General features: G+C 46.2%; 1 protein-coding gene and 1 pseudogene across 1 annotated transcript in view; both read right to left on the bottom strand.

The window, feature by feature from the left end:
* Window positions 1–11,941, bottom strand: part of Hsd11b1 (hydroxysteroid 11-beta dehydrogenase 1) — a 54,222-nt gene extending 42,281 nt beyond the window's left edge. Inside the window, exon 1 of the mRNA XM_004653403.3 lies at window positions 11,880–11,941. The gene's annotated coding sequence lies outside the window, so the exon portion shown is untranslated. The remainder of the gene's footprint in view (window positions 1–11,879) is intronic.
* Window positions 2,209–2,847, bottom strand: LOC101618073 (annotated as a pseudogene).
* Window positions 11,942–13,028: the final 1,087 nt, after the last annotated feature.

Below are 13,028 nucleotides of genomic sequence, written 5' to 3'. Positions count from 1 at the left end.
TAGCAACAGAGCAAGCTTTCATTCAGATGTTTCTGATCACTGCCTCTGTGCAAGCTGCTGCTTGGTGAGAAAGATCACATGGAGGATGAAGGCAGATGTCTGGAGGGACATGATTTATGGAGTTGGACTGGCGATCCCTGGGTACGTGGCTCTGGGAAAGGAGCTCCTCGTCAAGCCTCAAGGAGGTGAATGTGCTGATGGGACTTGGGCTTCTGCTCCCAAGGTCAGTGAGCTTCTTGGCTTAACCTCTTTTCTTCCTTCCATGTTTGGAAGACAGATGAATGGAGTTTTCCTATCTACCCATAAATCTTGGGAGAAGGGGAAGACAAGAAGGTGGGGAGGGAAATTCCTTAAGTCCTCAGCCTTGAGTGCCACGTGGGTCTGGCCACCCCGCCCCCTTGCAGCCTTTACACCACAAGCAAGCCTTTCCCATGTTTAACTTTCCATTTTCTGTCTGCTGGGAGGGTTCATGAAGTTTGAGGGCTTGGAAACAGCACTGAGAAGTGACCTAATGGGGAGGTGCTGAGGGGAGACTTGAATTTAGGATGCTGAAGAATATAAAACAATTTTTTTTTGGTAAGAATACAAAGAAATATGCTTCATTTTGACACTTTCATCCATATATTATTATACTTTGTTCTAATTTACCCCTCTTACTGCCCTTCCCTGCCTCTCTTGCCAGTTCTCTTTCTTCTCAAATGGACCCTTCTGCTCTCATAACATATATATTCCATCCTCCCTTGTCCTCATCCCCTCCATTTAGACCTCTTTTCCTCTCATAGCCCCCTGTCTGTACCACATATAAGAGAGAGCATGCATATTTGTTTGTGACTGGCTTGTTTCACTTAACATGATGCTCTCCAGTTCTATTAATTTTCCTGTAAACCTCATAATTCCATCCTTCTTTACAGCTGAATAAAATTGCACTGTGTGTAGATGCCACATTTTCTTCTTCCATTCATGAATTGATGGACATGGTTTCATACCTTGGCTATTGTCAATAGTGCAACAATGAACATGAATATGAAAGTACCTCAGTGGCACACTGACCTAGAGTCCTTTGGGATATACCCCAGAGTGCTGTATCATCATATGGTAGTTCTGTTTTGATTTTTTGAGGAACCTCCACACTGATTTCCATAATGCGTATACAAGTTGACATTGCCACCAACAGTGAATAAGGCTCCTCTATTCCCACACCTTTGCCAGCATTTTTGTCTCTTTTTGTTTTTTAAAAATAATTTATTTTTATTTATTTATTTGAGACCGAGAAATGGTGGGAGGGGGGAGAGAGAGAGAGAGAGAGGGAGAGAATGGGCACGCCAGGGCCTCCAGCTCCTGCAAACGAATTCCAGATGCATGTGCCCCCTTGTGCATCTGGCTTATGTGGGTCGTGGGGAATTGAACCTGGGTCCTTTGGCTTCGCAGGCAAGCACCTTAACCACTAAGACATCTCTCCAGCCCTTGCTGTCTCTTTCTTGATAACAGTCATCCTGATTACAGTGAGATTCATATGTTTATTAGACCTGTGTATTTCTTCCTTTGAGAATTGTCTATTCAATTCATTTATTGAAGATTGTTATGTGCCTATTTTTCCAGTTCTTTATTCTTCATATTAATCTCCCCTCCAATATGTAGTTAGCCAAGGTTTTCTCTCATTCTGCTGCTGTCCCTTTTCTCTGCTGACTGTTTCATTTGTTGGGCAGAAGCATTTTAAGTTCCTGCAATCCTATTTATCAGTCTTGGAACTATTGTTTTTAGAAAGTCCTTGCCTTTCCTATATCTTGAAGTGGGTTTTTTTTTTTTTTTTGAAGGTAGAGTCACTCTATCCCAGGCTTACCTGGAATTCACTATGTAGTCTCAGGGTGGCCTTGAACTCATGGCAATGCCTCCCTAGTGCTGGGATTAAAGGCGTATACCACCATGCCTGGCTCTGTTTTTTTTTTTTTTTTTTTTCCAGTCCCTAATACTTTATTGGTTACCTGTAGGCCTGTGCCTACCTGGGTAGACTCAGAAATGGAGGCGGGGTGTCACTATTCACCAGATCCCAGGTGGGGAATGAGAACACCTTGGCCCAGGTTCCAGCCCTCCCCCAGACCACAGCAGACTACAGAGCTTAGCAAAGCAGGTCTAGCCTTTTGTGGGTCAGTGAGGACACCCAGGTGTGGGTGCAGGTGGGACCTAATGACCCAAGTTCACTGATGGTCATGGCCTAGTTGTGTTTGGAGAAGTATTCCTTGCTGTCATCCACATTGGGCTTGATGGTGTCACTGCCAGGCTTCCAGCCAGCGGGACAGACTTCCCCATGCTCATCTGTGTACTGGAAGGCCTGGACTAAGCACAGAGCCTCATCCACAGAGTGCTCTACGGGCAAGTCATTGACCGTGATCTGTTGAAGGACACCCTTGGCATCGATGATAAAGAGGCCCCTGTAGGCGATGCCTTCATCATTTTTCAACATGCCATAATTACTGGACAAACTTCTGGACACATTAGCAATCAGGGGGATGTTGAGGGGGCCCAAGCCCCCCTTCTTGAGGGGAGTGTTCACCCACACCAGGTGGGTGAACTGAGAATCCACAAACACGTCCAGCACCTGGCAGCCCAGCTTTCGGAAGTCCTCTGCACGGTTGCTGAAAGCAATGATCTCCGTGGGGCACACAAAAGTGAAGTCCAGTGGGTAAAAGAAGAGGACCACGTACTTCCCTCTATAGTCCGAAAGCTTGACTTCCTTGAAGGCTCGTCCACCACCGCGGCGGCCCTGAAGTCAGGGGCAGGCTTTCCAATGTGTGCATTGCCGGAGGCCATGCCTGCGGTGAGCGAGAGCTGGACACGCGGGAGAGCCAATGCTCCAGATCCGAGCTGAGCCCGGGGCACCTCGGGGACCAGGGAGCCTTTTATCATGCCTGGATCTTGAAGTGTTTTTTGTCTATGTTTTCCTCTAGTAGTTTCAGAGTTTCAGGTCTTACAATAGGTCTTTGATCCATTTGGAGCTGATTTTTTAAACAGGGATCCTGTTTCTTCATGTGCATATCAAGTTCCTCCCACCATTTATTGAAGAAGCTATCTTTTCTTCAATGTATTCTTTATTTTTATTATTTTGGTTTTTCATGGCAGGGTCTCACACTATCTCAGGCCGGCCTGGAATTCACTATGTAGTCTCAGGATGGCCTCGGACTCACCGCGAACCTCCTACCTCTGCTTCCCGAGTGCTGGGATTAAAGGCGTGCGCCACCACGCCGGGCTTCAATGTGTGTCTTTGACATCTTTGTTGACAATCAGGTGGCTGCAGCTGTGCACGTTTCTCTCTCCGTCTCTGTTCTATTTCACTGCTGTGTGTGTCTGTTTCTGTGCCAGGACCATGGGTGCTCTTCCCACGCCTGTGTCGTGCAGTTTGAGATCGGGATTGTGTTGCCCCCTCTGGCTGCTTCGGCCATGTGGGGTCTCTGCTCTTTCCCATGAATTCCAGGATTGTCGGTTTTATGCAGGATGGCCTTGGAATGCTGACGAGGAGTTCAGTAAATCTGTACATTTCTTTCCGTTAGGCAGACATTTTTCACAATATGAAGTCTACTCGTTTATGACCATGGGTGGTCTTTCCTTTTAGTGTTTTCTTTAGTTTCAGTGTTTTGGTGTTTTAAAATTTTCATTGTAGAAATCTTTTGTTTCTTGTTTAGGTTTATTCCTGGGCCTTTTTTTGAGCTGTTTGTGCAAGGGATTTTGCCTCTCTGGATTCTTTCTCAGTAAGCTCATTGTTGGGTATCTAGAAAAGCCACTGAGTTTTCTAGGTTGATTTTGGATGCTAAAAGTTTTAACAAACTTTTGCCAGGAGAGGGAGCCTCAGGGTTGGAAGAGAAAAGGACTGTAAAGATTTAAAACCAGAGACGGATAGACACTGGGACTTTGTTTCTGGTAATGTTTTCAGTAGTCCAGAGAGGGTGATAGAAAGGAGAAGGAGAAAGACAAACTCTAATACACTGACATATTCTCAAACAGTCACACTTTTGAAATCTGTCCTGACTCCTACCCTCCTTCTTGCACGAGGAAACTCACACACATGCACATACACTCCCCCCCCCCCTTAGCAAACCCCTGTAAGTCAGTTAGCAAGACCCCAGTCTCAGTGTGTGATCGGCCTGTGCGCCCGCCTCCACCCCCAGGTGGTGTGCATCATCCTGGCCTGCGTCAGCAAGATTCCTGCTAAGTCAGTTCCGTCAGAACTCAGAACCGGCCCTCCTCCCTCACCCTCGCTGCTTCCTCTCAGTAATTTTCCATCCACGAACCCCATCCTGCAATTTGGCTGCGAACCCTTGCTTGTCTGAGCTGCACTCAGAATGGAGCCCAGTTCTGCACTGAGGCCTCCCCTCCCTTATGGCAACTGTCCTTAACCCAGTCTAGCTCTGGTTTCCTCTAACACCATCCAGATGGTTCAGAGGGAACCTGCGCCCAGACTGGACTTCTGATTAGATAATTAGGTAAATGCCTAGGTGCAGCTTGTTTAAGGCTTAAGGTAATGGATCCAGGCACCAACAAGAGGGCCAATGAGCAAGTAGAACGTAATCCTGGGGAGACTGTTGTGTTATAACTGAGCCACTTTGAACATTACTTCTTATATCTATCAGTATTTCACATGGGCAATGTTGAAAACATCACATGGTACCCAAAGGCTCATGGTGAAAACTAACAATATTTGTTCTGTTTTCTAGACCCACCTGGAGGCAATCACTTTTAAAGCCTACCTCAACCTGGGGGAGATCAACTCCATATTTGTAAACATGATGCTTTTACTAGTTTTTGATGTTTCTACTTTAGCATTTACTGACTTCCTGAGTATTTGGATATATTTTTTTTGTACAACACATGCTCATTTCCCTCTTTCTGGCTCCTAATACTATAATGCCACAGTTTTCGTGGAGTCACGAATCAGCATTCACATTATTATGGCTCTGGTTTGCAGTTGAGCGACATGGTCATTGTGACTGCAGAACTTGTCTTCTAAGCTTGCTCTTCATTTGGGAGTTAATAAGCGTCTCCATTTTTATGTGTTTGCTTTCTTAGCCATTTATGCTCTCCAAATTCTCTGATAAGAGGGTAAACTCAAGTAAATAGGTCACATTAACCAGATAATCAGTTTGCTTTTCTTTTTAATTGGTAACACCTGTCTTGGAGCCCACTTTCTCCTCTTCCAACCTGAACTGGACACTTCATAATTCAGTGATGTCAATCCTACCTTTGCATTTACGTAGAAACTTCTATTTTTTTTTTCTTTCCTCATGAATGGCAATGAATTCTTTTGAGAATTTGGAGGCAGGGTGATATTTCATTGCAAAAAGTATGATGTGGGCATGGATCCGTCAGACCCTAGCCACATAAATACCAGTGTGGCAGTTCTGGTCAGGCCTGTCCTCTGGTTCTGACTCCTCTTCATTGTGGCTGGGCAAGTATTTCTAGATTGGAAATATTTTCTCTCCAAATTGGAAGACACTGTCATGTTGCCTTCCCTTCTAACTTCCATAGCTGATAGCGGAAGGCCATGCACTCCTTGGAGTCCTGGTCCTTGGGTCCTGAACTGTTTCTCTCTCTGTAGAATTTTTCAGATACCTTTATTCCTGGGGTTCTAACATTCCCAATAATATGTGTGAATGGGAAGGTTTTTTTTCCCCCATTGTGTTGGCTGCCAACTGGGTTGTTCAATATAGAATTTCAGGTCTTTTGTTTTGGGAAATAATTTCTTGGGTAATGGATTTCCTTCCGTTTTCTTCGTGATATCTTTTTTGGACTTATCAGAATAGAATTCTAATCTTATTAGATTAGAAGGCTCTAGGCTGACTGTTTATGTTTCTTATCTTCTATGTCCTACTTTCTGGGAGATTTTCATAATTTAAAATTTTCCAGTGATTTTTCTGTTTGTTTTTTCTTTTTTATTTATTTTTTATTAACAACTTCCATGATTATAAACAATAGCCCATGGTAATGCCTTCCCTCCCCTCACTTTCCCCTTTGAAACTCCATTCTCCATCGTATCCCCTCCCCCTCTCAATCGATCTCTCTTTTATTTTGATGTTATAATCTTTTCTTTTTTTAAAATTTTATTTATTTATTTATTTATTTGAGAGCAACAGACACAGAGAGAAAGACAGATAGAGGAAGACAGAGAGAATGGGCGCGCCTGGGCTTCCAGCCTCTGCAAACGAACTCCAGACGCGTGCGCCCCCTTGTGCATCTGGCTAACGTGGGACCTGGGGAACCGAGCCTCGAACCAGGGTCCTTAGGCTTCACAGGCAAGCGCTTAACCGCTAAGCCATCTCTCCAGCCCCTGATGTCATAATCTTTTCCTCCTATTACGATGGTCTTGTGTAGGTAGTGTCAGGCACTGTGAGGTCATGGATATCCGGGCCATTTTGTGTCTAGAGGAGCACATTGTAAGGAGTCCTACCCTTCCTTTGGCTCTTACATTCTTTCCGCCACCTCTTTTGCAATGGGCCCTGAGCCTTAGAAGGTGTGATAGAGATATTGCAGTGCTGAGAATTCCAGTCACTTCTTCCCAGCACCATGATGCCTTCTGAGGTTTTGGAGGTAGGGTCTTGCTCTATCCCAGCCTGACCTGGAATTCACTAGGTAGTCTCAGGGTGGCCTCGAATTCATCATGATCCTCCTGCCTCTGCCTCCTAAGTGCTGGGATTAAAGGTGTGCGCCACATGTCTGGCTATAGTAACACTTAAAAAAAATATTTTTTGGTTTATTTTCATTTATTTGAAAGCGACAAGACAGAGAGAGAGAAAGAGGCAGATAAAGAGAGAGAAGACAGAATGGGCACTCCAGGGCCTCCAGCCACTGCAAACGAATTCCAGACGTGTGCGCCCCTTGTGCATCTGGCTAACATGGGTCCTGGGGAACCGAGCCTCAAACCGGGATCCTTAGGCTTCACAGGCAAGTGCTTAACCGCTGAGCCATTTCTCCAGCCCTATAGTGACATTTTTATGTCAGGAGTTATTTTCTTGTTCTTTGTCTTCCTGGTTTTCCTCTGTGGGTGTGTTCTCCTACATGTTGCTGTGCTGACTTCCATGCCCTGTATCACCTCTGCTGGGGTCAGCAACATCACAGGCTCCACCCTGCCTTGGTGGCTGTCTGGATGACAGAAACCTTGCATGTGGGGCAGGTTTGCCCACTGGTACACTGCCCTGGGGTGAGGCAACCCACAGGGTGCCTGGCAGTGCCATTGGGAGACGCCCATATATGAGATATTTTCTCCTTCACTGGGGGCTTCCTACAGGGATGGCTTTGGTTTTCTTTTTTCCTTCCCTTTCCTTTGTTTCTCTCTCAAGTATGTATGTAAGTGTGCTTGTATGTGTGTGTGTGGAGGGTGGAGGGCAGACTTCAGTGCCATCTTCAGGTATGCTCTCCATATCTTTTTTCTTTGGTTTTTCTTTTTAAAAATATTTATTTATTTTAAGAGAGAAAGAGAGAGAGAGAGAGAGAGAGAGAGGGAGAGAGGGAGAGAGGGAGAGGGAGGGAGAGAATAGGTGCACCAGGGCCTCCAGCCACTGCAGAAGAACTCCAGATGCATGTGCCACCTTGTGCATCTGGCTTATGTGTATTCTGAGGAATCAAACCCAGGTCCTTTGGCTTTGCAGGCAAGTGCCTTAACCACTAAACCATCTCTCCAGCTCTTTTTTTTTATTTTTTATTTTTTATTTTCAGGATAGGGTCTCGCTGTAGCCCAGACTGATATGGAATTTACTATGTAGTCTCAGGGTGGCCTCAAACTCATCGTGATTCTCCTACCTCTGCCTCCCAAATGCTCAGATTAAAGATATGTGCCACCACTTTGGCCCCTATTTTTTGAGAGAGGACCTCTCATTGGTATGAAGCTCCAGGGATCTTCCTGTTTCTGCCTCCCCAGCCCTGGGACTAAGGAGTGTCTCACCAAGCCAGGCGCAGCATGGGCACCAGGGATCTCACTCAGGCCCTCATGCTTGTGAAGAAAGCACTTTACTGACTGAGCTATCTCCCTAGCCCCGGGATGGCTTAATTCTTTGCCTACTGTGTACTGGGGCAAGGGGGTGGAGTGGGGAGGGGCATCAGCCATGCTCCTCTTGTTCTGGGAGCAGAGCCAGGACAAAGGGGCTGACGATCTCGTCTTTCACCCAGGCTTTCTAGCTCTGTGCTGCATGTTCTGAGTCTCATGTCTCCTTATTAATTTATCTGGGAAACAAAGTTTCCCCTGAAGGCAGAATAGCAGTATTTCCTTCTCTTCTCTCCTGCAGTTGGACAAGCTTTGGGATGCCCGCATTCCCAGGATCCTCCTGGGCTCTGGTTCATGTCGACTCCCTGTCATGAGCATCTAGCTCTTAGCAGTATCAGGTTTGCTAAGTCACTTGGCACTTGTGTGTCCACTTTCCATCTTTGGAAGGAGTGCTGGCATGTCTCGGCCACTGTACCTCTGTCCCTGCAGTCTTGCTCCTTTGTCCTCATGGTTCATAGTGAGGACCTTCTCTGCTGTGACCTGTGCACTTTGTGCAGAAGAAGAAATTATTGTGTGCTTTTTCTGTATGCCATATTTACTCCCTCTTAGCCTTTTCTGAATGGCCTATCAGGTTCAAATGGAGGAGAAGTTTTTAATAGTGACTTCCTATTTTCCATAAGTTTCCCAAGATTAGAGCATGGAAATGAGACTTGGTTAAATGATTTTCTTAGAAGAAAAGGAGGGGAATATTTCATTTGTTCATTCATCAGTTTAAAAATTTATTTATTTATTTAGGAGAGAGATGGGGGAGGAGGAGAGAATGGAGATACCAGGGCCTCTCACTGCATCAGCTTTATATGGGTACTGGGGAATTGAACCTGGGTTGGCAAGCTTTGCAAGAAAGTGCTTTTAACCACTGAGCAATCTCCCCAGCCCCTCATATTTTTTTAATTTTTGTAAAATTTTATTTAGTTGAGAAAGAGCTGGGTGTGGTGGTACATGCCTTTAATCCTAGCCATCAGGAAACAGAGGTAGGAGGATCACTATGAGGTCAAGGTCAGCCTGGGACTGCATAGTGAATTCCAGGTTAGCCTGGGCTACAGTGAGATGAGAGGGGGGGAGGGGGAGGGAGAGGGAGAGGGAGAGGGAGAGAGAGAGAGAGAGAGAGAGAGAGAGAGAGAGAGAGAGAGAGAGAGAGAGGGAGGACACACATATAGCATGCTAGGGCTCTTTGTTGCTGCACTACATCACATATTGTGCATATGACTTTATGTGGGTACTGGGGAATCAAATCCAGGCTGTCAGGTTTTGAAAGCAAGTGTCTTTAACTACGGAGCCATCTCTTTAGTTCTCATCCATTTTTATGAAACATTTTTGAGTCCTAAGAGCTATCTGAAACCATCTTAGGTGCTGGGAATACAAAGTCTGAGTGATGTGTGACATCTTCCCTCAAGTGTAGTGGGAATTGGTGAGTACATCAAAGTGGCAAGATAATGACACACTGTCCTAGGAAGGCTCAGGGACGGTCACAAGAGCACAGGATGGACCACACTAGCCCAGGATGGCAGGAAGAGGCCTGGAGAAGAGCTTTGAAACTTAAGTGTGAGTTCAGAAAATATAACAGGGAAAAGCATTCCAAGCAGAGACCTGTTTGTGTCTGTAGAGGAGTGTACAGAGAGTGTGACAAGCCAGGGGAACTTCATGGATTGAAATGGCAAGAGCTGAGCCTGGTGTTCATGTCAGGTCAGAGCATGAACTTGAGCTGACCAACACCACATCCAGAAGATTTTAACAGTATTTTATAGCCTCTGTGAATTTGACCAGATTTAAAATATTATGTGTAAAATGAGGATAATCTGAAGGTTATAGAAAGAGATGAGACATGTAAAATGTTGAGTCATTTACAGGGCTTAGAAAATATTGTAGTTCTATAGGGTGTGGTGACGCACACCTTTAATCCCAGCAGTCAGGGAGCAGAGGTAAGAGGATTGATGTGAGTTCGAGGCCAATTTGAGACTACCTAGTGAATTCCAGGTCAGCCTGGGCTAGAGTGAGACCTCGAAACCCCTCCCCTGCAAAAATTCTAATTCTAGTATGACAAATCTGCCTTAATCCTTCTCTACTCAATAGTGTCCAAGAAGTTATGAAATTGGCTTTGCAAAGTTTAGCTATCAGGAATATCTTTTTTTTCCTCTTTCTGCCAGGCGACAGTCATTTGAACATCTTTTAACTGAACATCTTATCCCAGCCTAGGCATTGCTCATGAGCTCTTAGGATCCAAGGCACCTGCATGTAAAGTTTGGGCGACTGTTTAATGGGGCCCTGCTCAGGAGAACTGGGACACAGATATGACCTTGAGCAAGGCCCTCTCCTCATCTTGGCTGCAGTCTCCTCACTTGGCAAAGAGGAGAAATTAAATTCAATTACCTTTAAGATTTGTTCCCAAACAGAAATTGGATGCAGGGAGCTTTTTGCTGTATAAAAATGAGTATGAAGAAAGAGCTAGAAATTTCTGGATTTTACTTTCATGTCAAGCTAAAGAGAGGAAAGTAATTCCTTTACAATCTTGGCAAAAAGCAGCAGTCAGAGTGTTCCCTCTCTGCTTACTTTTCCCACCATCCTTTCAGCCTCTGACTAATTGACTCACACAAACCTCTGAGAGAAACAGAGGCACCGAACCCACACAAACCACACACCACATTCTGCACACACACCCCATACATACACACACACACAGCACATGCATATACCATACACACATACAACATACACACCACACATACATATACCACACACGTTATACACACATATGTATACACAGTGCACACATATGCCACACACACACACAACATACACATCACACACATGCACACATATACCACATAAATATTCCACATGTGTGCGTATACACACCACACACCTACACACAACACACACACATATACCACCTATAAGTATCTTCCTCACATCTTGTTAAGCTCTTGGAAAAGTTGGAGGAACAGGACTCTTGAAGGACAACCATTGTGAACATGGCATGACGGTCCACAGCTGCTTTCTGAAGCAGAAGTCTGGCTATTTTAACCCTCTCAGTGACTGGAGAAGTACCCACAACCCTCTGGATGGTACTGACTGCTGATGGCAAGTGAGTTTGGGTAACTGGGAGGGTGGGGAATGGTATTTCCTTTTTCTGTCAGGGTTTCTCCAACTTCTTGATGAAAGAAGTGTCTTGGAACACTCTCTGGACAGGCCCTCTTAAGCCTCAGAAGTCTCCTGAGCAGTCAAGTTGGACTGGCATTAAGAAGAAAAATGACGAATTCTGAGGGACACAGTCAGTCCCCCTGTGGTCTATAGGACTGGACTTCTGGAGACAAAACGCACCATCTTTAGAGCCCTTGACCCCAGCATCAGAGCTTTGGGAACAGCCGGCGGCTGGCTGCGGCAGCAGGCAGGAGGAACCCTTTCAGCAAGCCCTGAGATGCGGCATAGAGAGAGAGAGAGTGTGTGTGTGTGTGTGTGTGTGTGTGTGTGTGTGTGTCATCGGTTAAAAAATGCTTATGCCCTGCAATCTTTGGGTGACTCTAAAAGAACATTGTTTTACATTATCCTTGCGACTTTTTTGTTCCAACTTAATTTTCTGTCCCAAAATGACCAGAATGCTCTTGTGCCAGTAGCAGACGTCGGCTCCTTCTGCTTCCGTCCCATCCCCCTCCCACACATCCGAGAGCTCACCGGGCATTTGTTCCAGCTTTTCTGACCAGCGTCTGACATTGAAATAAATTTGTTTCAGCCCAGTTCTCCTATTCATGTGGGTAGACTCATTAAGCCAACAGTATTCTTGAAGCCCTACTGTGTATGCACAGGCCCTGGCACGGGTGGTACCACTGTGACATACAATGCTGTTTAAAAGTCTTACCTTGAGCTCTCAGCCTTCTTTTTGTTGATCTCTGCTTCCCTGTTGCTCTTCTTCTCTCTCTCCCTCCTCCTCTGCCTCTCCTTCTGTCTCATCTCTCTTGCTTCGCGGTTTCCCACTCTTTCGGGAGGGGCAGGATTTCCTGCTCCGAAGTTGGTTGGTCTACGGGAGGAGTCAGAAGACCTGATTCGGGACTGAGCCCAGCTGGTCTGCCACCTGATACAAGGAGGTGAAACCCAGGCCAAGGAAGAGGGCCCTTGCATGCGCACCCAGCCAGCAGGCAGGAGATGCCGGGAGAAGCAGCCAGTGCTGGGCTGGAGGGATCCCCAGCAGGTGGGAGTGGGGATACTGGAAGTGGTCCTGGTTGCCCCGGAGACTTTCCCGTACTATTGTTAGCTCTGAAGGCAGCGGAAGCACCCCAACTGGAGCTCTTGTCCCACCCTTAGCAGGTGCTCACTCAGCTTCCTGGCTTTGCCCAAAGGAAGTTATTGAAACAAGAGCTGGGTTCTGGCCGAGTTTTCTTTTCCACCAGGAGACGCTCTAGCGGCCCGCCAGGCCTGTGGGCCCACACATTTCTCACTTATAAATCCTTGGGGAGTTGCTTATTATGGTGAGAACAGCAACAAAGGGCAGAATGGACGGTAGAGAGGAGAGGGATATCTGCCATGGATCTGAGGGGGCAAGGGCTCCAGAGCAGAGGCCGCAGTCCTGTTCCGGCTCATCTCTCTTCTGGACTAAGGATGGATGACAGTGTGTGAGTGCATATACACAGATAGTCTCTTTCCTCATCCATTCATTTATTCTCTTATTCAACAGACTAGTTTTCTTTTCTTTTCTTTTCTTTTTTTTTTTTTTTTTGAGGTAGGGTCTCACTCTAGCCCAGGCTGACCTGGTATTCACTATGGAGTTTCAGGGTGGCTGTGAACTCTCGGTGATCCTCCTACCTCTGCCTCCCGAGTGCTGGGATCAAAGGGGTGCGCCACCATGCCCGGCTGATTCAACAGACATTTGGAAGAGCACCTGCTCTGGTAGCTGGGGCTGGAGCAGGAAACCACAGCAGACAGCCCTGCTGGAGGGAGCGGTCAGCCAGCATGGGACACCCCAAGGCTGAGGTTACGACCGCAGGGAGGACTGGGGTTGTTGGTGGGGATG

This window comes from Jaculus jaculus, chromosome 1 (genome assembly GCF_020740685.1).
Source record: "Jaculus jaculus isolate mJacJac1 chromosome 1, mJacJac1.mat.Y.cur, whole genome shotgun sequence".
Lineage (NCBI taxonomy): Eukaryota > Metazoa > Chordata > Mammalia > Rodentia > Dipodidae > Jaculus > Jaculus jaculus.
This window is presented reverse-complemented; position numbering and strand designations above follow the sequence as displayed.